The sequence below is a fragment of the Salmo salar genome, chromosome 03 (genome assembly GCF_965601325.2).
Source record: "Salmo salar chromosome 03, fSalSal1, whole genome shotgun sequence".
Lineage (NCBI taxonomy): Eukaryota > Metazoa > Chordata > Actinopteri > Salmoniformes > Salmonidae > Salmo > Salmo salar.
This window is the reverse complement of record NC_138293.1, coordinates 24,900,378-24,925,615: the sequence shown is the minus strand read 5'-3', so window position 1 is coordinate 24,925,615 and position 25,238 is coordinate 24,900,378. Positions and strand designations below refer to the sequence as shown.

The 25,238-nt window shown below is 44.0% G+C and overlaps 1 protein-coding gene across 3 annotated transcripts in view; it reads right to left on the bottom strand.

Moving 5' to 3' along the window:
- The window catches only part of LOC106599404 (tenascin-R), a 172,303-nt gene that overhangs the window by 93,890 nt on the left and 53,175 nt on the right, over positions 1-25,238 (bottom strand). For all 3 annotated transcript variants that reach the window (XM_014190614.3, XM_014190611.3, XM_014190618.3), the window contains exon 2: positions 5,316-5,362. The gene's annotated coding sequence lies outside the window, so the exon portion shown is untranslated. The remainder of the gene's footprint in view (positions 1-5,315; positions 5,363-25,238) is intronic.

Here is a 25,238-nt window from a genome sequence, read left to right as displayed (position 1 = left end):
TCTGTCCTCGTTGTCCGAAAGGGTGTACACGTTCGAGTTGGATTTTATCGACAGCATCGATTGGGATTTGAAGCGCTGTAAGAAAGAATTCGTACACGTTCGAGTTGGATTTTATCAACAACATCGATTGGGATTTGAAGCGCTGTAAGAAATAATTAATTCACTACTCTTTCAGGAACTTCTTGTTCTCTTTCTTGAATACCAGAAAGTATTAGATTTTCTGTCATAGATCTGGTCTGTATATCAAGGAATGCTTCTCTCAGAAAGATGTTCTCCTTTTTAAGTTCATTAACGTCTGTTTCTATAGTATTGACTGTAACTTTTAGCTTGTTTGTTTCTTTATCCATTGTCACAGCTTTTTCGTCAGTCATTTCGTCAGTCACCCCTTCATATCTTTACTGACTAATTCAAGTATGCCCAGTTTGAGCGACCCGGGAGAGAGGCTACCCGGAAGTTACTCCAGCTTCGGCAGGACACCCTCAGTGTGGCAGACTATGCGGTGGAGTTCCGCACGCTAGCAGAGTAGGGTACCTGGAACCGGAAGCGCTGTTCGACATGGTCCTGTATGGGTTATCGGAGGAGGTAAAGGATGAGCTGGCAGCCCGAGAACTACCGACGAATCTCGACTCACTCATCGCTTTAACCATCTGGATCGATGGTCGGCTACGGGAACGTAGGAGGGAGAAGAGGTTCGATTGCGGTTCCAATCGCTCCCTCAGGGATCCCACCTTGCAGCTAATAAACTCTGGAAGTCCCCGAAAGGATCCGTGCTTACCCGAGTCCCTTCAAGAGCCTCCGGAAACTGATGATTCACCTCTTCCCGAGCCAAGGCAGCTCGGCAGGGCTAGGCTGCCTCCAGCCGAACGCATACGCAGACTTGAGACCCAGAGTTGCCTGTAATGCGGTACTGCCGGTCATTTTGTGTCAACTTGTCCCTTCAAGAGAGCTAGCTCAATCGTTGGAGTGAGTACACTGGTGGGTCTGAAAGATAATTGTTCTACTCCTCTTACTCGCCACACTCTCTATGCCACCCTGCTGTGGGGCGACCAGTCCAAGTCTCTCCAGGTACTCATCGACTCTGGGGTCGATGTGAGTCTCATGGATGTTACCCTGGCATCCGAGCTGGGCATCCCCACTCAACCCCTCTCCATTCCCATGGGTGTTAGATCGCTGGATGGGCGCTTTATAGACCGTGTCACCCACCAGACCACCCCCGTCAGCCTACGCGTGTCGGGGAACCACAGCGAGGCTATCCAATTCCTGCTGGTTGAGTCTCCGCAGGTTCCTGTGATATTGGGATTCTCTTGGCTCCAGCGACACAATCCCTCCATTAACTGGGCTACTGGTGCCATCGCGGGCTGGAGCCCAGTCCTGCCACACTCATTGCCTGAAGGCAGCTCTGCCTGCCCCGGGACATCTTCCTGGGGGCTTGGAAATTTCCCCGGAGCTCTCCGCCAGCTCTGGAGAGTACCAGGACCTCCGGGAGGGGTTCAGTATGGCCAGGGCCACTTCGCTTCTGCAGCACCGACCGGTATACAGGAAGGTCAAGTCTGAGGCACTGGCAAGTTGCTTTAGGGCCGTGGCTATACCCTCAGAAGCCTAGACCTGTCCCCCCCCCGCTCCAAGATCATTAGCCCCTCTGCTGTTTGTCCACTGTTGCCCTGTACCCTCCGTATTTTCCTACCTTTTCTGTGTTGAGAGTCAAAACCATGTCTAACTGTCTCTTAACTTCTGTTTCTAGGCCCATCTCTCCCCCTGTGTCATCGATGGCCAGCCAGCGTAGACGGTGAAACACCTCCTGAGGGTTCGAACACGGGGCAGGGGTTTCCAGTACCTGGTTGACTGGGAGGGTTATGGCCCAGAAGAGAGGTGCTAAAGACATCTTGGACCCGGCCCTCATCGCCGACTTTCACCACCGGCACCCCAGTCAACCAGGTATTCGCCCAGGTGGAATGCCAGGTTGCGTCCCTGGGGGGGGGGGGGGGGGGGGTACTGTCACGTCCTGATCTGTTTCACCTGTCCTTGTGCTTGTCTCCACCCCCCTCCAGGTATCGCCCATCTTCCCTATCATCCCCTGTGTATTTATACCTGTGTTCTCTGTCTGTTTATTGCCAGTTCGTCTTGTTCATTCAAGCTAACCACACGTTTTTCCTGTCAGCGCCTATCGTTTCCCAGCTTCTCTTTCCTCGTCCTCCTGGTTCTTGACCTTTGCATGTCCTGCCTCTATACCCACCCGCCTGACCTCTCTGCCTGACCCTGAGCCTGCCTGCCATCCTGTACATTTGCCTTACCCTGGATCTTCGACTCCTGCCTGCTTTGACCTGTCTTGCCTGCCCCTGTCGCTACAATAAACAGTGTTACTTTGACAGTCTGCATTTGGGTCTTACCTTGATTCCTGATACTTTGGAGATGATCTTTCTGATCTACCTGACCAATATTGTAAACTCAATGCCCCCTTTGCTAAAAGTATTTTCAGAATACTCAAAAATCTCAGGATATAACTTTTATGTGGAAAGAATTAAATAATGGCAATAGGAAAAAGAAAATAATCACAATCTACAGTAAGCGGACCACTAACAATATTGAATACTTAGGATGCTTAATAAGTGACAACAAACACAGTGCCGTGAAAAAGTATTTGCCCCATTTCTGATTGTCTCTATTTTTGATACTGAATGTTCAACCAAAAGCTAACATTAGATAATAGGAATATGTTTACAAATAACAAAATAATTGTATAATTATTTTATTTATTTAATTAACAAAGTTATTGAACACACAATGCCCCTGTGTGAAAAAAGAATTGCCCCCTTACATTCAATAACTGGCTGTGCCACCTTTCGCTGCAATGACCGTAACTAAATGCTTCCTGTAGTTGTTGATCAGTCTCGCACATCACTGTGGAGGAATTTTGGCTCAGTCATGCATGTAGAACTGCTTTAACTCAGCAACTTTTGTGGATTTTCAAGCATGAACTGCTTGTTTTAAGTCCTGCCTCAACATCTCAATTGGGATTATTAAGGCAAGTCATCCAGGTCCTGAGGCAGCGAAGCATCCCCAAAGCATCACACTGCCACCACCATGCTTGACCGTTGGTATAAGGTTATTTCTGTGGAAGGCAGTGTTTGGTTTTCACAAGACATAATGGGACCCATCTCGTCCAAAACGTTGACTCAAGTTTGCCAAAAAGCACCTGGATGATCATCTTGGAAGAACTCTTGGAAGATCCTCCATCATTAATACAATGAAAAATCGAATAATTGTATTATTGAAATATTGAAATAGCTTTGGTGAGCGAGGAAAAACACATTGATACAATTTAAGGTCAAGTGGCAAACAATAAAGCAGGCACTAGAGATAGGGGTGTGAGCATGCAGGCCTGGGCAAATGAGACGTAGTCATTGCTTGTGTGCGTCTCTGTAAGTTGTTGTTGTTCGTATGTGTATGTTTGTATATGGAGTGGAGGAAAAAAAGAAGAAGAAAAAAACTGAAAGCACTTCAACAGGAGCATGTTATCAACTAAATAATAGACATAGCTAACAATTGCAGACTCATAAAGCTTTGTTTCATCGTGACTTCCACCTAGTAAGATTTGACTGGTTATGATTAATAAGATATTTTGATACACCTCTACTCATTTGGAAACAAGCTTTATGATGCAGTGTAGGAAGCGGAACGTGTAGAAAGTGAAACCAATCCATTCCCAATCATCCATTATTGATCAAGCCAGGGTAAGATTTGGCTAGATTATTCATGTATCACCACTGCCTGTACCAGGGGCATTGAATTCTGATCTGTTCAGTTCCCAACATATCCCAGAGAGGTGACTCCAGGTCTAATTCATTAACAGGCAGCCACCCGTTAGACTGCCAGGTCTAGTGTACCTTGCCCTGGGAGGACAACTCATCAGCATTAGGGTCTGTGGTGTGTGTGTGTGTGTGTGTGTGTGTGTGTGTGTGTGTGTGTGTGTGGTGTGTGTGTGTGTGTGTGTGTGTGTGTGTGTGTGTGTGTGTGTGTGTGTGTGTGTGTGTGTGTGTGTGTGTGTGTGTGGGGGGACTGGTGCATGCATCATGATCTAAGGCTTCCAGTGGCTTACTTCCCTTTCATCTCATGTCTGCCGCCCCGCCACAGTAACAACAATCCCTCTAAGTATTTCATTAAGAAGTTAAAGATGCCATATCCCAGAGGCATCTAGAGTCTCTGAGCCGGCTACCTCCCGTCGTACATAAAAAATCCTAATCTGCTATTGTGTGGAACTAATAAATGAATCTCTACAGTACGCCATTACTTATTCAGTGCTAAGCCCTGGCTATGATGCTGTGATCACATTAGTAACAATTAAGCGTGGCCAGGTCAGTCAGACAGTTACTCTGGCCTCTTGAGCATCAGGATACTTTGCCTCATGCAACAAGTGATAACTCACTTGTTTTCAACCAGTTTAGAAAAGTTAGAGGTTTAATTGAAGATGAAATAAAACTGGTCTCTAAATGCTTCATCAAATGTATAGTAGTAGGGATGATAGCTTTATAACTAGGTAAAGCTCCGCCCTATCTCAGCTCACTGGTCACGATAACAACACCCACCCGTAGCACACGTTCCAGCAGGTATATCTCAATGGTCATCCCCAAAGCCAACACCCCCTTTGGCCGCCTTTCCTTCAAGTTCTCTGCTGCCAATGACTGGAACGAATTGCAAAAATCGCTGAAGCTGGAGACTTATATTTCCCTCACTAACTTTAAGCATCAGCGATCCGAGCAGCTAACCGATCGCTGCAGCTGTACATAGCCCATCTGTAAATAGCCCACCCAACTACCTACCTCATCCCAATATTGTTTTAATTTTATCTACTTTTCTGCTCTTTTGCACACCAGTATTTATACTTGCACATCATCATCTGCACATCTATCACTCCAGTGTTCATTTGCTAAATTGTAATTACTTGCTACTATGACCTATTTATTGCCTTACCTCCTCATGCCATTTCTTCAGACTTTCTTTTTTATATTGTGTTATTGACTGTACGCTTGTTCATTCCATGTGTAACTCTGTGTTGTTGTTTGTGTCGCACTGCTTTGCTTTATCTTGGCTAGGTCGCAGTTGTAAATGAGAACTTGTTCTCAACTAGCCTACCTGGTTAAATAAAGGTGAAATACATTTGTTTTATATAACAAACCAGTGCTTTTTCACTGTCATCTCATTTACTGAGGGATGCATTGAAAAGGCAATACTGTACATGTCAACACAATATACATGCTGACTTCCAAACCATAAATACTGAATGATAAACCTTAGCTTTATGGATTATGCTGTTTTACCTTAAATTCAAGCAGTGGTTCTCCTGTGGCGATGTCTAGTCCTGCAGCTGTCAACACACAAAGAGAGGAGAGGTGTTATAGTCAGACAAAACACACACACACATAGCCTATCCCCCTGCACATGAGCTCTCTGTCAGCCAGGGTAAAGAACATGCATACTACGCCAGCACCCTCCTGCTGTTGGAATACACAAAGTAGTGAAGACGATCCTTCTCTCAACATGAAAAGAGAAATCCTCATTTACTTTCCTCATCTTGTCTCTTCCTCAGGGCCTTTCCTCACCTACTGGGAGATGAAGCGACAGCCTTTGCAACTTGTGTTGTCAGCTGTAAGGAATTGCAAATATGCCAAAATTGCTTCATTTTCGCTCTCCGACAGCTATTCAGTTTTATTATACACTGAGGACGGCAGCAGGGTTAGATCTCAAGTATGACATGGTGCTGATGATACCTATCTCAGTGTTCCTAAAAGAAAGGCCCTCGGCCACAAGGGCATCCGTCCACTTTTTACTATTGTGCCCCACACACACACAAATGCACACATGCACAAAAGCAAACACACAGACACAGGCACACACACTGTTTACTATTTCTCTGCTGTCCCAGTCCTGGAGGAGGAGAACGACACAGATAATCCTGTTTTAGGTCATTCTGTTTTATATATGGTTGTGAGAGAAAGGTATTTTAAATGTAATTCATACTGCTTCCTGGTGTTCATTGAGCAGGTCAGCAAAGCTAATAATAATGATAGTCATTTTGAGCAAACAGAAATGCATATTATTAATTCAAACACCAAATGCATTACACTTCAAACTATCATACATGGCAGATTGTTTTGGGGGGAATTTGTCACTTTGCCAGCAGTATGACTATAAGGAGAAGGAAAATGGGATCTCTACAATACTACTTGTGGCTGGTCTCTGTGTGAATCATTGCTGGCTTCTTGTAATTTGTTATCTTTTGGAGATCCCATTTTCAATTTGTTGATGCAGCAGATAGATTCCCCCACAGCATCCATTTATCACCTGTCATGGTAAACCTGTTTTGTAGTTTTCTACCAACAAAAAATGGGTAGCGGGAGGGGTGGGGGGGAATAAAAGCTGTTATTAACTGTATTTTTTAAAGGTTTCCTCAAACAATATATTGAAACCGGTGGTTCCACAACTGGAGTTTTAAAACCTTGACAATGACATATCAAGTTCAACCTCAGAATGCATAACGAAATGAAAATGAAAAGCCACTCAATGTGACAACTTCTCACGCTAGTGAAAAACTATTTTTTAGATAATGGAAATGCGTCATGCCTCAATACACAAATGATTATATGCATAATCATTTACTGGATAAATGGAGCATTTTAATTTAAGATACATTTTTCATCCTAGTAACAAAGGATCTTTTGGGCTGGTTGATGGGATAATTGCAAGCTGAAAGAGCCATTGTTGGCGGTTCAAAGCTCTCTGAGTATCTTAGACTTTTGACACAAGCTTTTATTTCAGAAACTACTAACTGAAATAATTAATTCAACACTGGTTGCAAAATCCATTACACTCACCAACATGCTTGCTGAATTAGGAGAGACTGTACAGTACAGTAAATTAAGACAGCGGCAGTGTGTTGTATTCTAAGCATTACAGTAGGAGGAAAAACAACACAGTTGAAGGTCTATTGAAATATATAAGAAAATCCTTTTAGTCCAAGAATAGGCTTAATATATCGGCTTTATTTACATAAACTTGCTATTTTGTCATTTGATCTTTCAATTGTCTTTGACGTTTTCTTGGTTTATTGTTGTGTGCAACTAGCTATCACTGCATACAAAAATGCCACAGGTATACAAATACATGTTTTATGCAAGGCCAGGCCAAGTATTTCTTGTTAGACATGTTTTAGTAATTAATTTTATGTAGCTATTAGCCTAGTCCATGAGATATGAAACAGCATTTTGGAAGGAAACAAAATAGTTGCTGAAGGGTGTTTACAGAGCTAAGCTAGTTAAGCGAATCCTCAGTTAATCAGGATGCCAACTCTCACAGAGCAGTACCAGGTATGATTAACCTGAACCCAGCAGACCACAGGCCCTTTCCACAGTCATTAATCTGGACTTTGCCAGTTCCCAGCAGGGCAGGCCAAGGGTGGGAAAAAAATGGCTCTGCATATCTATAACTATCTGACATTCCTGCATGCCAAATAAGACAACTGATTAAAATCCATAAATCAATATCTTAGCACAGGCCTCTTCAAATTAGAGCCCTGGAGTTAGAGGCAACAACATAAGTCAATTTCTAGTGGAGTGATGGGGACCAAAAAAAAAAAAAAATTTCATTAATGGAAAATGTATCTGCACAATGACATGCCACACTTGCTCTATCTTTAGAGGTGAACAAAAAGCAGACACGTTTCAGCTTTTAAAGGAGTCTTCACCCCAGGAACAGAGACTTTTCCTTTTACCTGCCTGCCATACTCAAGGATCTTCTAAGTGCTTTTATCTCTTGCATTTCATTGAGTGGCAGGGTTCAATGAAGCACAGTTCATTAGTCAGAAAGCAGCAGATAGCGAACTAGCGATGGGCTACATATAAAAACCCAAGAATGTATACCCTTAAACCCATCCTAAAAGGTAAACGTTTGATCTGCCAAGTCCATTCAGTTAGTTATTTATTTTCTTAAAATGCAACACATTAGCAACACCTTAAAATAAGCACATGCACTCCATGCTGGGCGCTACGAGCAGTGTTTTTCCCATGCTTTCAACTAGTAAATGTATCCATCAAAGTCAGCATAAAAGAACTGACAGTTCAAGTAATGTGCTGTGAGCAAGCCACATCTGATTAAGAGGTTTTTAATGGCTTTATGGCCCGTGGCAAGCACAACAACAGCCTTCTGGAGGCATACAAGCCCCATTCCCTCACTGGAAATATCCCAAATGCTACAGATGTAGGATCTTAATTTTATCACCCTGTTGCAGAAGAACAGGACATTTTAAACTTGTAGAGTATTTGAGGTTTAAAAAAGGTTTGACATTTCAGACTTGATTTTCCCTTACGAGAAATAAATCAACTACTAGAAATGTCAATTAATTATAAACCACATAATAATTCACATTTCATGTTGTTGCAGGATAATTTTTCCAAACTGGCTCAAATTAAGATCCCACATCTGTATACACCCCATTTCCCTGCTTGCAACCTCAATCTACAATACTCAAGAAACAGGTTTCTAGAATTGTTGGAAATTAAGGGGGGCATGTGGGGTCTACCTGGAGCGGGGTTGGGGGCATGCCCCCTGGGATATTTTTTGTTGTTGAATGACTGTGAGAAGGTTACTTAGCCTAGTAGTTAAGAGCATTGGGCCAGTAACTGAAAGGTCACTGGTTCAAGCCGGCAAGGTGTCAAAATCTGCCCTTCTGCCTTTGAGCAAGGCAGTTAACCCGCAACAACAACTTCTCCACAGGCGCCAGTGACGTTGATTAAGGCAGTCCCCTGCACCTCTCTGATTCAGAGGGGTTGGGTTAAATGCGGAAGACACATTTCAGTTGAATGCATTCAGTTTTGCAACTGATTAGGTATCTCCCATTTCTGGTGAATTCTTTAGAACATTCTATTGCAAATTAAATTATGTTATCTTCCTTTGAAACTCTTCTGAAAATTGAGGACAGTTTAGTTTTAATTCTCACTGACATCAGTAGCCAATTATATATTAACCCCAAAAATTATTTTACTAGCATAACATAACTGTATTTTAGCTAATAATTATTACATACATCTATATATAAGATTGGCTACACTTCCAGGATTACAAGCTAGCTAGCTAGTTACCTTGGAGGTTTCTCAGATGACCTGATAAGAATCTGACGAAGATATGTCATTTGTTGTAACTTGTCACTGATCTTAAAAGCACGTCTCAGCAGACATTTAAAAATATATGTATATTATTATATATTTTTTTGCAGAGGCAGCAACGATTAAATTAATATATAGGAAAGCACTGACCCCTCAGCCCCCACTCTCTCCTTGAACTGCAGCAGAGAGGTGTGGGGAGCAGAGAGGTGTGGGGAGCAGAGACGTGTGGGGAGCAGAGACGTGTGGGGAGCAGAGAGGTGTGGGGAGCAGAGACGTGTGGGGAGCAGAGAGGTGTGGGATGGGAGGTGAGGACAGGAGGCCAGTCTTATATTTCCTCCAGATTGACACAGAAAGGGTGAGAGTGTGAGAGAGAGTGAAATTGCACTCCTTAATCAATTGCTATTGACCCATGTCGCAGTAGGGAAGGGATTATGAATATGCCTTCCTCTGATATAAAAACAAGTATTTTTGTTGTTGTTGTTGCTGACCCCTGTCTGTTATACTGTACCATCTGCGTTATTACACATTTCTGCCCTCTGTAAACAAGTAAGATGTCCTGTCAAATAACATTGTGAGAATTGTTTGGGTCAGCACTTGGCCAGCTCTATACTTGAGTAGCCTTAGGAATGAGTGATTGGGTAAGATAATTGGAAACTCTAACACAATCAATTTAGCCTTTAATATTTTATTTGTACAGCTTTCTTAACCCACAAAGGAACCTCAAATCTCTGATTAATTTCAAATGCCTTTTTTGTCTTCCATAGATATTTAGCAATTGATTTCAGATCTGATGCTGTCATACTATCTTCATGGCTTCGGTTCCCAGTTCTACTGAATTCTGTCTTGTTCATATAGTCAAGTCTCAAATGACCAAACACAGGCATACATTACATTCTTTGCCAAACTCATTCTTAGATAAGGGAGTTACAAAGATCAGTAGCCACCGACCTGAGGGTTGGAGGAAGTACATGCGGAGGACATTAGAGGAAATAAGGTGGATTAATGTGTAGTGTTCAAGATCCACAACCAATATGACGAATGTGATTCCTTCCTGTGCTTTAGAATATTTGCTGCATGACTCACTCAATTAATTAAGCAAATCAACTCTGGCAATACAAGCTCTGCGTTCTATATATAACTTATGCATCTGGGGTGGAAATGCAAATGCAACAGACCATTTCCTGTGATGAAGCTGTATAGGAAGTTCTGGTTATGACATGTTCTTAAAGTGTGTTGAAAAGTTTGCACGCTTAAATAAACCAATTTTTTAACAAGATGATTTGCTGAGAAAATAATCTCTCAATGTTCTGCTGAGCAGGCTACCCCAGTTGGGACCTATGCAGCTACACTCACATCAGGCCTTTGTTCAGCCAGTCAGCTTGGTAGTGGCATGACAACGGCACAGGCAGACTTCTGAAGGCTCCTGTCACAACTGTCACACGCACTCCTATCTCTTCAGAGACGACATTGCCTCTCCGGAGGCAGTACGGGGCACAACCAAATTGATTTCTGTATGCTCATAGAGAGAGTTCTGACCGACAATGTGTTAGCCCGCAAATATCTGACCTTTGGATTTCAGTGTATAAACCAAGGCAGCTCAAAGAGGTTTATCTTAATTTCTGCTGGGACGAGGCAGCGATAGATAGATGTGATAGAGCTTTACAGACGTATGTTCTGTATGCCTCCCCACAGGCAGTATTCCACTTAATCAGCGTCCAGGACAAGGCTATTGGCTGTGATGTCAAAGTGGGTGACGAAGCCAACCACAACCCCCTGGTGGTGTCTATACTAAAAGTGGACTGTGCTGACCTGGCTGTCAGATCTGGATTGGCATATTGGACTAGCTTGTAGAACTGGCTAGGATCTGATCAATGCATTGGGATTCATTGGGCCGTTGGGCTGTGTGGAGGGGGAGCATGGGAAGCATTGATGGTGTTGCCTGCCCTTGAACACATGCTGTCTCTAAACAGAGATCAGTTGGCCCAGTTTTGTGTGTGGATGTAGCGCAGAGAACGGATGTGTATCAGGGGAACTGCTGGTGAATCAGTCCTAACATCAACCTCATTCCTCAAAGGGGGGAGATGAACACTGGAACACCAGGAATTTGCATTGTGGAAAAGGAACAGGCAAGTAAGTATTTCGTTGGACGGTGTATACCATGTGTATCCCATACATACAACTAATGAAACTTTAAATTTGACTTTATGTACTCTGGCCTTGTACCATAACACGTTCTCTGTTAATGAAAAAACACTATGAACTAGACTGTCTATTTTTTATTGATTCGTTTTTTTAAATTTGTTATCAGATGAGAATTCCACTTCATGGATCATCAATGTGCACTTGTGAATGAGCAATACAATATAACTAACAACTCAGAGAGCATCACTTGATATAACTGAAATTGCTAATTGAAACTATGCTTGTTTCATTAAGAATCATGTGATGAAAGAAGTATTTTTATCGAGTATCTCATGGTGTTTATTTTTACCTTGGTAAAATTATGTTACCTTTTGTTGGATGCAAACTAAAGAAAATATGGACACCTGCAGTTCTATTGGATATTTAGCTTTCATAAAATGTAAGGAGTAGTACTTGCATGGTGAGACCCAACAACAATAATCCAGTGTATTGGGAAGATGCTGTCCTCAAAACTGCTGGCAAAGTCACAGTAATGGAATCATCTTTTAAAATCAGTGTTCATTAAACTTCTAATTCAAGACAACTACAGAGGATATATTATTTGCCTTTTAATATTTTTTGACTCCCTGCACTCACTGCTTAGAATGAGTGCTCAAATAGGATAGCAGAGAACGAAATCATAAGAATAAGTCACTTTGGTGAAAATGAGAAGCTGGCTTTGTACTGTATGTAAAATATCCCACAGATGGACCCTGTAAGCATATGGCTCTGCTGTAGACAAGACTATCATCCGCAACGTTGACAGTGAAAATTAGGATTTTACATGGGGAGGATAATACTTTATCGCCCAACCAAATTTGTTGGCACAGTTGATTTTTAAATCAATGGATTATTCCATTTGGGAGTCAGTTACTGCTAAGGTCAAAAGTGATCGAAAGTCATTTTTACTGGAGGCTGTTTTCCATACAGTGTGAAATACTCACCCGAATGACCATGGAAACTCTGAGCCCTCAAACTTTGCCTGAAAGTTTAGAAAATAATCTAGAATGGTCTTGTTAACAGATATACTAAATGTGAAGCAGAGATGAGAATATATCAAAAAAGTTCTGCTAATGCACTAGCTACTCCAACATGCTGCATTGTAAATCATTGCTTTAATTGCCACTTTGCATGTTGCTTTAATGAATGCAAATAATCAGAGAGTTCTACATGTACTTCAGGTAGAAACTTAGCCTGGTCCCATATCTCTTGCCATGGCATAGCAATTCCATTAGGAGTTGGTATGAGAGCAGAAACAGACTGGCATCCAGGCTATAGAAATGTTCAAGAGGTGACAAGAACTCCGGGCAACTGTCACCAGCAGAGGGAGTAGACTACAACCATAATAAAGTTCACAAAGCCAGGGAACAAAAGGGTAAAAAGCCATCATCCCCTTCTCACATGTTGAAGTCTGGACATGAGCTCACCAGAGAAAACAAGCTTGTTTGGACAATCAACTCCATACCACAGCTACACAAGGCATCGAAGCATCCATTCAGCTGTTGTCCTGTCAACCCTCTTTCAAAATGGCCTTCTGGGGACTAAATTATTTTTCCTTTTCTAGATTAGTGTGCACCCATTTCATCCAGAACACTATATTTTTGTAGTCATGGCAAATTTCTATAATTTTATAACAATAATAATAATGTAATAATATAATACAAATCTACCATTTCAACCTGATAATTTCCATTTCCAAAAGAGATACTCAATGGACTATCTAATCTTAACCCTTGTGTTGTCTTAACGGTCAAAAATGACCCGCCACTATGTTTAACAGCAGAGAAAACCCCCTAAATGATATATTTTCAACTTGAAATTGTATTACTTTTCCAAGAGTGACCCAAACATTAGAAAAAGTGTAACATCTCTTTTGTTCATATTTCCATGAAAGCTGTACACCACCAGGGTACAGATTGTCTTGGGGTCATTTTTGACCCGGCACTTATAAAATCATTTACACACCACAAAAACCACACACACACACACACACACACACACACACACACACACACACACACACACACACACACACACACACACACACACACACACACACACACACACACACACACACACACACACACACACACACACACACACACACACACAGAGAGGGAAATTTAGATTGTGTGCTCCTGATTGAATTCAGACAAAACTAAAACTTTATTGTGCATGTGCAGCATCTCCCCTCCACTACCCCACACATGACTCAAGTTCACAGACAAAATAAAAACAATTTCAGAAAAAATAAACAACATTTCAGACAAAACAAAATTCTTGAAGCATTGTTTGCTAATGGGGAATGCAGTCAGAGGCTACAAAGGTGCTGCAGATGACAGTCCCCCCAGTTCTCTCTTTGCTGAAGCCATGAGTGCACGTTTCAGTGCCCAACAGGTCATAGATCAGATTTTTTCAGATTTTTTCAGATGGAACAAGAGAACAACGATTTAGAAGAGAAAAGGTATCTAAAGAAGAAGATGGGGTAGAATACAACCCAGAGCGTGATGCATCATCTTCAGATGAAGAAGAAATAGCCTTCCCTGTAGCTCAGTTGGTAGAGCATGGTGTTTGCAACACCAGGGTTGTGGGTTTGATTCCCACGGGGGGCCAGCACAGAAAAAAAAAAAAAAATGTATATAATTGTATGAAATGTATGCATTCACTACTGTAAGTCGCTCTGGATAAGAGCGTCTGCTAAATGACTAAAATGTAAAAATGTAAATCCCCCAAACTGAAAGGTCCCGAGGCGAAGCTACATGTAGTCTCTGGGATGCAGAGAGTGGAAGGGCGATTTTTCTGTGCCACGATGCCACTGAAAGTCTTTCACACTTTCTCAAGAATGCTACGATTTGATAACTGTGAGTCAAGACCTGCAAGACGTGTGAGAGACAAATTGGTGGCCATAAGAGAGGTCTGGGAGAAGTGGGTGGAGCGTCTGCCATGCCTCTACAACCCTGGGCCTGAAGTAACAGTGGAGGAGCAACTGGTTCCATTCAGAGGTACATTTTTTTTTTCATATCTGTAATGTAAGTGATTTTCACTTTTCCTTTTATTATGTATTAGTGTAATATCATTGATTTATGTGATTGTTTTCTGTGACACTGACACTAATTACTGTCAAAAGGTCGCTGTCCTTTCCGGCAGTATATTCCCAGCAAGCCAGCAAAGTATGGCATCAAGATATGGGTGACCTGTGACGCACAGTCCAGCTACGCTTGGAAGATGCAAGTCTACACAGGGAAGCTGACCAGTGGAGGCCCGGAGAGGAACCAAGGGATGCGGCTTGTGCTTGATGTGACAGATGGACTGAGGCGGCACAGTGTCACATGTGACAATTTCTCCACCTCTTATGAACTCAGCCAGCAGCTCCTGAAGTGGAAGATCACCATGGTTGGCACAGTTAGAAAGAACAAGCCTGAGCTCCCCCCTGCACTCCTCGCAACAAGGGGGAGAAAGGCCTTCTCATCAAAGTTTGCCTTCACCCCACCACCACTCTAGTTTCTTACCTCCCAAAGAGGAACAAGAATGTGGTCCTCCTGAGCACACTGCACAAAACGGCTGAGATCAGTGATCGTGAGGACAGGTTTTGTATCTATTATCTTATTTTCTAATTATTTATTGTTGTTGTTTATACACCTTGTGGGTGGGGGTAATGGTTAAGAAAATGGGAGAAGACTAGTATTTTGTAGTTGAATTCCTCATTGTACAGTATATAAGAATATATCACTATGTTGCCAAAATCTTTCAAGACTGTTATTGTTACCCTTCAATAAAATGCATTCAAAGCTACTTTCTGCACATTTCTGCTACTTTCTTGGGCTATACAAGTGCTATCTCTAGCTAAAAAAAGAATGTTTACACCGATGTACCTTTAGTACCAGTACCTTTAGCAATAATAATAATAAAGACTGTATTTAATAATAATAATAATAATAGTAAACCTCTACTTTAGTAAAGAAAACAATTATGATAGGTGTGTTGTAATAAAAACGAGTGGTGTCCACTAATTAAACGCAGTCTTTCTGCATTGTGAAAAGGGAAAACCCAGATATACACAATGTTTGTGATGAATGACAGGTTGTTTCTTAATGCAAAATAGATTTGCGGTTTGAAATTCAATTAAGCTGCTTTATTTAAGGGGTTTAGTGAAGGCGGGTCATTTTTTACCCTTAGGACAAGGGGAGTATACGGAATGTTAAGACTACACAAGGGTTAGAAACATGTATAATCCATTGCATAAAAATCAACACATTTCTCACAGGGACCGTAACAGTGTGAAAACAGGGACCTAGTTGACACTGCTAGTGTGTAATGTCTGCATTGTCACTACTTCTGAGGTGCTCCGATATATGTGATCAAGAGGAATATGTTATGTCTATGAAAATGTTTGATTCATTTTCTTATTACAGTTCAAAGAACCGATCACTTTTAATACATTTTGTTTTGTTTTGTCACTAAGACATAAATGAAAAATACCCAACAAGTCACATCAATTGCTTTAAGGGTGTTAGGACACCTTTCAAGAAATGTGTACGTTTTTTGGATAGAATATACATATAAATGACCATAATTCACACTATGCTAGTTAACCCTATGATAAGTATCTTCAGTTTGCATATAAATAGTGTTTTGTCTCTACGCTACTATGTACTCTGTCAGCTATTCTCTAATGTTCATATGCTCTTATGCACACCTGTCAACCCAATCATAATTGAAAGTCTAAGAAAACTCAACATTATACATTTCATTTTGTTATGAGAACAATATGCCCATGTGGAAGTTTATAAATGAGTGTTCTAGTTTGAAGTGCCTTTACAGCACGTTAATCTAAATGATGTTTGAGAGGATAGAGGGAAAAGGAGAAAATAGGATATGATAGATGAACTAAGTGGTTTACTTGTATACCATTAACAGGAAAATTATTTGTCTAAAACATTATACGCATAATTCACTGGTACATTGCAGCTGATGGACTGAAACATATCACATTGGTTTAATGTGAAACTTAACCAAGAGAAGTAAACACATTCTGATAAATGCTCTGTTCAGTGTGACATTAATTAAATAAGTCAATGAAAGTCCATCATGTGAAAAACGTTCATTAATGTTCTTAACTAGATAATGATAGCTTCCTCAATGTCGTGCAGCAAAGTAGGTAATTGGTTTTCATGGACTGAGACTTTGAATTTACTTTATCACGAGGAGGAGACTAACAAAATGCAATGACGTGGAGAATAATTAGTCTCATGGCTGGATTGGAATTCAACCATGTCAACATTCAATCACTTTATTCAATGTGATCTATTCATAATTTCCTTCTACGGATTATTAAATATGTATTAAAATGTTTTACTTTCCACAACAAGAATCATGACTGTGCATTTTAGTTATATGATTACATTTTTCACTTTTTCAATGATAATGTCTTGGATTCACATAAATCATTTTTTATACTATCACAGCATTCACAATATCCTCTAATAACCTATGGTGGCATCACAATGAGAAATGAAATATATGCAGTGCCAGGACGGTGGAAAATGTGTACAATATTCTCTAATTCTACAGAAGTGGGGATAGTCTAGTCTACAGTATTCCTCCTTCATTTGAAGAGATTAGGATTCCATTTAAATTGAGAGTGCTTAACGTTCAGCAGTATCCCCCGTTCTCTTTCACAAGTTCACATTTTTACTGGCAAACGAAAGCATTCCGTGGTAACTGCGCGCTTTTGCTGTCTATTCAATGGCAGAGGAATTTTATTTCAGGCTATTGACCTCTGCAAGCCATATAATAACTATGGGGAAGAGACTGTGGCAACAACTGAATTGAAGTGCTAATATGGTCTGTACTGTGTGTTGTTTGCTGGTCTAAACAGTTAGGCAAAGGTCATATCAATTGAGATTAAAAGTAAAAGAAAATCAAAAAATTTGATTTCATTCAACTAAAATGGATGGCACATATTGTGTAGACACCTTTTGGGGGGGGGGGGGGGGGGGATTAGAGCGTCTGTTCCATCTACGGCAGGAGACGAGGAGCGCCCAAGACTTCGCGCTGGAGTTCCGGACCTTGGCCGCCGGCTCGGGGTGGAACGACAGGGCCCTGATTGACCACTATAGGTGCAGCCTACGTGAGGATGTCCACAGGGAGCTAGCCTGCAGAGACTCTACCCTCACCCTGGACCAGCTAGTGGACATGTCTATCAGGTTGGATAACTTATTGGCTACCCGCGGGCGTCCGGATCGGGTCCTGTTGGTTCCACCCCCCAGCACCTCCGCTCCAACCCCCATGGAGTTAGGAGGTGCTGCAGCGAGGGCGATCGGAGGAGGAGCCTCCTCCTGCACCGGATGTGGTCGGAGAGGGCACACTGCCGACCGGTGTTGGAGGGGCTCGTCTGGGAGTCGAGATGGCAGGCCGAGCACTGTTTGGACACCCCAGGTGACTCAGCACCAGGCTCACCCAGAGCCCCCTGTTGGTCACATGTATGTGTTGATTTCTTTCCCTGAGTTCTTTCCCCATTCTCAGCATAAGGCGCTAGTCGATTCAGGCGCAGCAGGGAATTTTATGGACCGTGGTTTTGCGCATAGGTTAGGGATTCCCCAGGTTCAGATGGACAAACCCTTTCAGGTGCACTCCCTAGATAGTCGACCATTAGGGTCAGGGGTGGTCAGGGAGTCCACGGCTCCACTGGACATGGTTACGCGGGGGGATCATGAGAAGAGAATTAGTTTTTTCGTCAATGATTCTCCTGCGTTTCCGGTGGTGCTGGGGATTCCCTGGTTTGCCTTTCACAAATGTACTATTTCGTGGCAACAGAGGGCTCTAAAGGGGGGGTCAGAGGAGTGCTCAGGCAGGTGTGTGGGAGTTTCCATCGGTGCAACGACGGTGGAGAGTCCAGACCAAGTTCCCACTGTGCGCATTCCCCCCGAGTATGCCGATTTGGCTATCGCCTTCTGTAAGGAGAGGGCGACAAAATTACCACCCCATTGATGAGGGGATTGTGCAATAAACCTCCAGGTAGACGCCGCACCTCCCAAGAGTCACGTGTATCCCCTGTCACAGGAGGAGACGGTGGCTATAGAAACATATGTCTCTGAATCTTTGAGGCAGGGGTACATTCGGCCCTCCATGTCACCCGCCTCCTCGAGTTTCTTTTTTGTGAAGAAGATGGGAGGAGGGTTGTGTCCGTGCATTGACTATAGAGGTCTAAATTCGATTACGGTGGGGTACAATTACCCACTACCTCTCATCGCTACGGCGACGGAGTCATTCCACGGAGCACGCTTCTTCACAAAATTGGATCTCAGGAGCTCGTATAACTTGGTGCGGATCCGGGCGGGAGATGAGTGGAAGACAGCATTTAGTACCACATCCGGCCATTATGAGTACCTCGTCATGCCGTATGGGTTGAAGAATGCTCCAGCCGTCTTCCAATCCTTTGTAGATTCTCAGGGACCTGCACGGGCAGGGTGTGGTGGCTTATATCGATGACATTCTGATATATTCCGCTACACGCACCTCGCATGTGTCTCTGGTGTGCAGAGTACTTGGGCGACTGTTGGAGCATGACTTATACGTCAAGGCTGAGAAATGCGTGTTCTTCAAACAGTCGGTCTCCTTCCTGTGGTATCGCATTTCCACATCAGGGGTGGAAAGGGAGTGTGACCGCATTTCGGCCGTGCGTAATTGGCCGACTCCCACCACGGTGAAGGAGGTGCAGCGGTTTTTAGGGTTTGCCAATTACTACCGGAGGTTTATCCGGGGTTTTGGGCAGGTGGCTGCTCCCATTACCTCACTGCTGAAAGGAGGGCCGGTGCGTCTGCGGTGGTCGGCTAAGGCGGACAGAGCTTTTGATCGCTTGAAGTCTCTGTTTACCGAGGCTCCCGTATTGGCTCATTCAGATCCCTCTTTGGCATTCATGGTGGAGGTGGACGCGTCCGAGGCTGGGGTAGGAGCCATGCTCTCACAGCGCTCGGGCACACCACTGAAGCTCCGCCCCTGCGCTTTCTTTTTGAGGAAGCTCAGCCCGGCGGAGCGAAACTATGACGTGGGGGACCGGGAGTTGCTAGCTGTCGTAAAAGCTCTGAAAGTGTGGAGACATTGGCTCGAGGGGGCCAAACACCCTTTCCTCATCTGGACTAACCACCGTAATCTGGAGTACATCTGGGCGGCGAGGAGACTGAACCCTCGTCAGGCAAGGTAGGCCATGTTTTTCACCAGATTTAGATTTACAATCTCGTATAGACCAGGTTCCCAGAACACTAAGGCAGACACACTGTCCCATCTGTATGATACGGAGGAACAGTCCATCGATCCCACCCCCATACTTCCGGCCTCTTATCTGGTGGCGCCGGTGGTGTGGGAGGTGGATGCGAACATCGAGCGGGCATCTCGTTCAGAGCCTACTCCGCCTCAGTGTCCTGCGGGACGGAGGTATGTCCCATTTGGTGTCCGCGATAGATTGATTCGGTGGGCGCATACGTTACCTTCCTCTGGTCATCCAGGCATAGATAGGACGGTGCGAAGACTTAGGGGGAAGTACTGGTGGCCCACTTTAGCAAAAGACGTGAGGGTTTACGCCTCCTCCTGTTCAGTGTGTGCTCAGTGCAAGGCTCCTAGACACCTGCCCAGAGGGAAGTTACAACCCCTTCTTGTTCCACAGCGGCCTTGGTCACACCTATCGGTAGACTTCCTGACCGATCTCCCTCCATCCCAGTGGAACACCACGATCCTGGTCGTTGTGGTACGGTTTTCAAAGTCCTGTCGTCTCGTCCCTTTGCCCGGTCTCCCTACGGCCCTACAGACTGCGGAGGCCCTATTTACACACGTCTTCCGGCACTACAGGGTGCCTGAGGACATAGTTTCTGATCGGGGTCCCCGGTTCACGTCTCGGGTGTGGAAGGTGTTCATGGAGCGTCTGGGGGTCCCGGTCAGCCTGACCTCTGGTTTTCACCCTGAGAGTAATGGGCAGGTGGAGAGAGTGAACCAGGATGTGGGTAGGTTTCTGCGGTCGTATTGCCAGGACCGGCCAGGGGAGTGGGCAAGGTATGTTCCATGGGCAGAGATGGCCCAGAACTCGCTCTGCCACTCCTCAACGAACATTTCGCCATTTCAGTGCGAGTTGGGGTATCAGCCAGTCCTGGTACCATGGCACCAGAGCCAGACCAAGGCTCCTGTGGTGGAGGATTGGGTACAGCGCTCGAGGGAGACCTGGGAGGCTGTCCAGGGGCACCTCAAACGGGCCGCAGGCCGGCAGAAGACGAGCGCTGACCGCCACCGCAGTGAGGCCCCAGTGTTCACGCCTGGGGATCGGGTCTGGCTCTCGACCCGAAACCTGCCCCTCCGCCTGCCCTGCCGGAAGCTGGGTCCGCGGTTTGTGGGGCCATTTAAAGTCCTGAGGAGAATAAATGAGGTGTGTTATAGGTTACAGCTCCCCCGTTATTACCGTATTAACCCCTCGTTTCATGTGTCTCTCAGGCTGGTGGTAGCTGGTCCGCTTCAAGAAGCTGAGGTGCAGGAGGTCCCTCCGCCCCCCCTGGACATCGAGGGGGCCCCGGCGTACACAGTACAATCCATACTGGATACCAGGCATCGGGTGGGGGGCCTGCAGTACCTCGTGGATTGGGAGGTGTACGGTCCGGAGGAGAGATGCTGGGTGCCGGTGGGGGACGTCTTGGACCCATCTCTGCAGAGTGAGTTTCACCGCCTCCTTCCGGATCGCCCTGCACCTCGTCCTCCGGGTCGTCCTTGTGGTCGGCGTCGGCGCGCTGCGGGAGCCGCGCGCCAGGGGGGGTACTGTCACGACTTCTACCAAAGGTGGCTCCTCTCCCTGTTAAGGCGGTGCTCGGCGATCGTCGTCGCCGGCCTACTAGCTGCCACCGATCCCATTTTCCTTTTCGTTTAGTTCTGTCTGTTTTTCACACCTGTGTTTAGTTTAGTTGATTTCGGTGGGTTTATTACACCCCGCTGCAGGCTAGGCTGTGTGTGGGATTATTGCTGTGTATTGTGCTTGAAAGGGGTGCGTGCCTGCACCACAGGATTTCATTTGTTTCTTACGGTATATGTTTACCGTGTGCATTTTGCGCTTTAGTTTGCAGAGTCGAGGTTTCTCCTCCGTGTGCGCTATTCCTTCCCTGTGGGTGGCGACGACGTTAGTGCGGTTATTCCCATTGTGTTTGTGTTGTGCTTTCGGGACCGCCTGAATAAACGTTGTATTACAGTGGAACTTATCTGCTCTCCTGCTCCTGATTTGTTACACCCCCCCCCCCCCCCCCTCCTACGAGAGGCACTGTTACAATTGCATTGATAGGAATGCATCGTGAGACTGATCACAGAAAGTTCTGTACTTTGACCCAAGCTTGAGTGCGTTCCAATTGGGACTGCTTTGGGTTTGTGTGAACCACAGCTTCTTATTACTCCACTACCTGCTCTTCCTCAACCCAGTGCTCCTGACTCTACACCCTCTACAACACCACCAACCCAGACAACCATCAACAGCATCTATCATGTAGACAGAAGTGCTGAGTGGCTATTACTCCTCAGCAGCCCTCATAAAACCAGGCAATTAAATGCTATTGGCCCATTCTACTTTGGCTAAGCCCCAAATGGCATCCTATTCCCTATGTAGTGCACTACTTTTGACCAAGGACCTGGCTCTTGTCAAAACTTGTGCACTACATAGAGAATAGGGTTCCATTTGGGATGCATTCTTTGTCTCAGAGCAGAGACCCCTAGTTGCTGCTTTGAAATGGAGATGGAGAATTAAAGACTGTGACAGTTCCTGTGAAATTGGAGCTGATGAAGTACCTCTCACCAGGGCCACGGACTGCATCACTTCCACTAAGGAAGGAATGGGGATCCTACAAGGAAATTATAGGTACTCAATGTGTCCTCTCTGAGTATTTTCCACTCTAGATGGAGGCCTCTTTAATACTGTATATTAAGTTATAATATATAAGTGCTATATATAGGGTAGTTATCTGATGTATCCTGGCTGAACCTGGATTCAGTGGACATCTCAATGGTATTGGCCACTCTAGGTGTAGGCCTCTGTGAGGTACAGTACTGTAAGGAAAGATACAGTATATCTGTGCTGTATGTAGGGTAGTTACGGAGTCTATTGTAGCCTGGCCCATGCTAGAGTCTCAGAAGTACCCAAACACAAAGGGCTATCCCTCTCTGACTGTGTCCCACTATTGAACATTGCCAACTAGGCAGCAGGGGGTTTCTCCCCTGAGGTTATGGGGAGCTGACAGTCAGTCACATTAGAATCTCAGTCATCGAAGGTATTCCGTTATTCAAAACCACCCAGAAAGAGGGGTCGGAACAAATACTTTGTTATGGTATTATTCACGTCTACACTTATGTATGTATACAGTGTTCTATTGTAGGTACACATACTGCAGGTCCTGGAAAATAATAATACATTACTATTATCAAAATACACCCTACACAGGATCCACAACCCCCAAAAAATGAACAATCTTTCAAAATAAAAAAACAACACGTTCAAGAATAATGCATTCATTTAAGAATAAATCCTCTATGAAAAGGACAATTGCGCGTCACAGTGACTTGATTCACAATCGTGTATCAATGATCGGAGGAAGCCAATTCCTCTATTCGTCCAATGACTAACCATCCTGCTGTCGACCATACTGGGATGAGCTGAGGAAACTTCACCCTCTGCACTTTTAACATGTGATCTTATCCCTCTCACAAACAGCCAGAGTGGCACTCGCCTCTGATGAATTCTTCCAGCCAGCCCTGTTAGCTCAAGATACAAATGCAATAATAGCGATAAAAAAAAAAGATATCTCAAGTATGTACAGTATGATGCATTGATGCAGTCACTTTGCATGTTTGATCCTAAAGTGGCTAATTGGTCATTGGTAATGGACCAGATGCTGTGCCATCACAACCATAACCTTGCCTAGGGATTTGTTTGGACTAGAGGAAATCAGTGTGATTTTTCCAGATGACAACAAGTACTTTACCAATTATGGCCTGAGCCATCGAGCTATCTGGATGTGCAAGGCAAGCACGCACATACTTGCATGACAGATCAATGTCTCAGAGTGAGTCTCAAATGGCACCCTACTCCCTACATAGTGCACTAATTTTGACCAGAGCCCTATTGTACCTGGTCAAAAGTAGTGCACAATATAAAGAACAGGGTGCAATTTGGGATGTACACTCATAGAGGAGAAGGGAACCGGTCAGAGTAGAGAGACAGTCAGGCCCATAGCCTCAGCAGTACATCTTGGTGCCCCCTCATGTCCTCTGAGCTGGTGATGGTTAGCTTGGATGGCTAGTCACTCCTCTCCAATAACACTAGCCCCCCTGGTCTCTCTACTCCTCTGTGGCTCAGTTGGTAGAGAATGGTGCTTGCAATGCCAGTGGGTTTTATTCCCGGGACCACCTGTACTCAAAATATATGCATGCATGGCTGTATGTCGCTTTGGATAAAAGTGTCTGATTAATGGCATGTACAGTATTATGGTCAAAAGTAATGCACTGTACAGGGAATAATAATAGATTTTAGTGTCAACCTACTGATGACCGTATCAAACATACCATTGGTAATAGCGATAGCTGGAATGGCTGCAAGGCAATACCTATGTGGGCACTGCTCGGTGTAATGTCTGTGTCTGTACTATCCATTGTGTGAGAAACCTTGCCTGCCTCGGGCTAACAATTTTATTATTGGGAGAGTGTTTTAGAATCAGTCTCCGTCACAATGGGGAACAGAATCTACTTCTGCGCTTACTCCTTTGAAATTAGTTCTGTGCACTAGCCATACAGTATTGGATCGAATTGCACAACATTCTTTGAACAGATTGGATAAAAGAGCAAACTAATCCTTCTTGGAGTCACTATAACCATGAATATGTGTTACAGAGGACCAATGTCTTTTCAAGGTTAATACCGCCCATTATGTTACCGCTGAGAATGAGGTACCCACTACAATGGGGGAGTGAACTAATAATACTGGTCAGTTTCGTGCTGGCTAGCCATGCCTGAGACAAAATATCTGGTTATGGTCCATAGGTGTTACAAGTCATATAGTCAGAAGTGAATCCATGCATTCACTGAGAGTTCATCATGTTTACCTCCTCTCAAATGTAGCCGATGACGACAGAGCCAATAAATAATCTGATAATATCAGTTTCAATCAAGTTATTTTCTCCATTCACGACATAACATTACAAGTGTTTGGCTCCATTGAGGTAAGCTAGTCATCGGTGTAAACTACACCATCATCAACTAAAATGAATCTGCTACTCTCACATATCCTTAAAGTATGTCCTCAGTTTTAAGTAGTTGAATTACAATGAACAGAGGTAGCCATTATCAGCCATTAGTGACAACGGGAACAACAGGGAAACAGAAAGGAATGGAAAGCAGCCAAAAACAAGGTTTTTGTAGAACATAGAAGACCAGCCTTGCCTCAGTCAGTGCTGAGATCCTGAGAGCCTCCATCTATGTGCTGCCAATACTCCTGAGTACTTTAACCTGCTCTTGAAGTCACAAAGCTCTGCGATCACATTTCTCTTTGAGTGATGATATATTTCCCTCCCTGCTCTTTTACGAGGTCAGTTCTCAGCTTGAATGAAATATTTATTTAATACTAAAACTGATAGCACAATACACAACACATTCAAACAAGTGCTTTCAGAGTGGAGTGAAGGAGTGAAGAGAGATAAGGTGAAAAGGATGTCAAAGCATGTACACTACCGTTCAAAAGTTTGGGGTCACTTAAAAATGTCCTTGTTTTTGAAAGAAAAGCATTTTTTTTGTCCATTAAAATAACATCAATTTTTTTATGGAATATCTACATAGGCGTACAGAGGCCATCCCTCCTGTGTTCCAATGGCACGTTGTGTTAGCTAATCCAAGTTT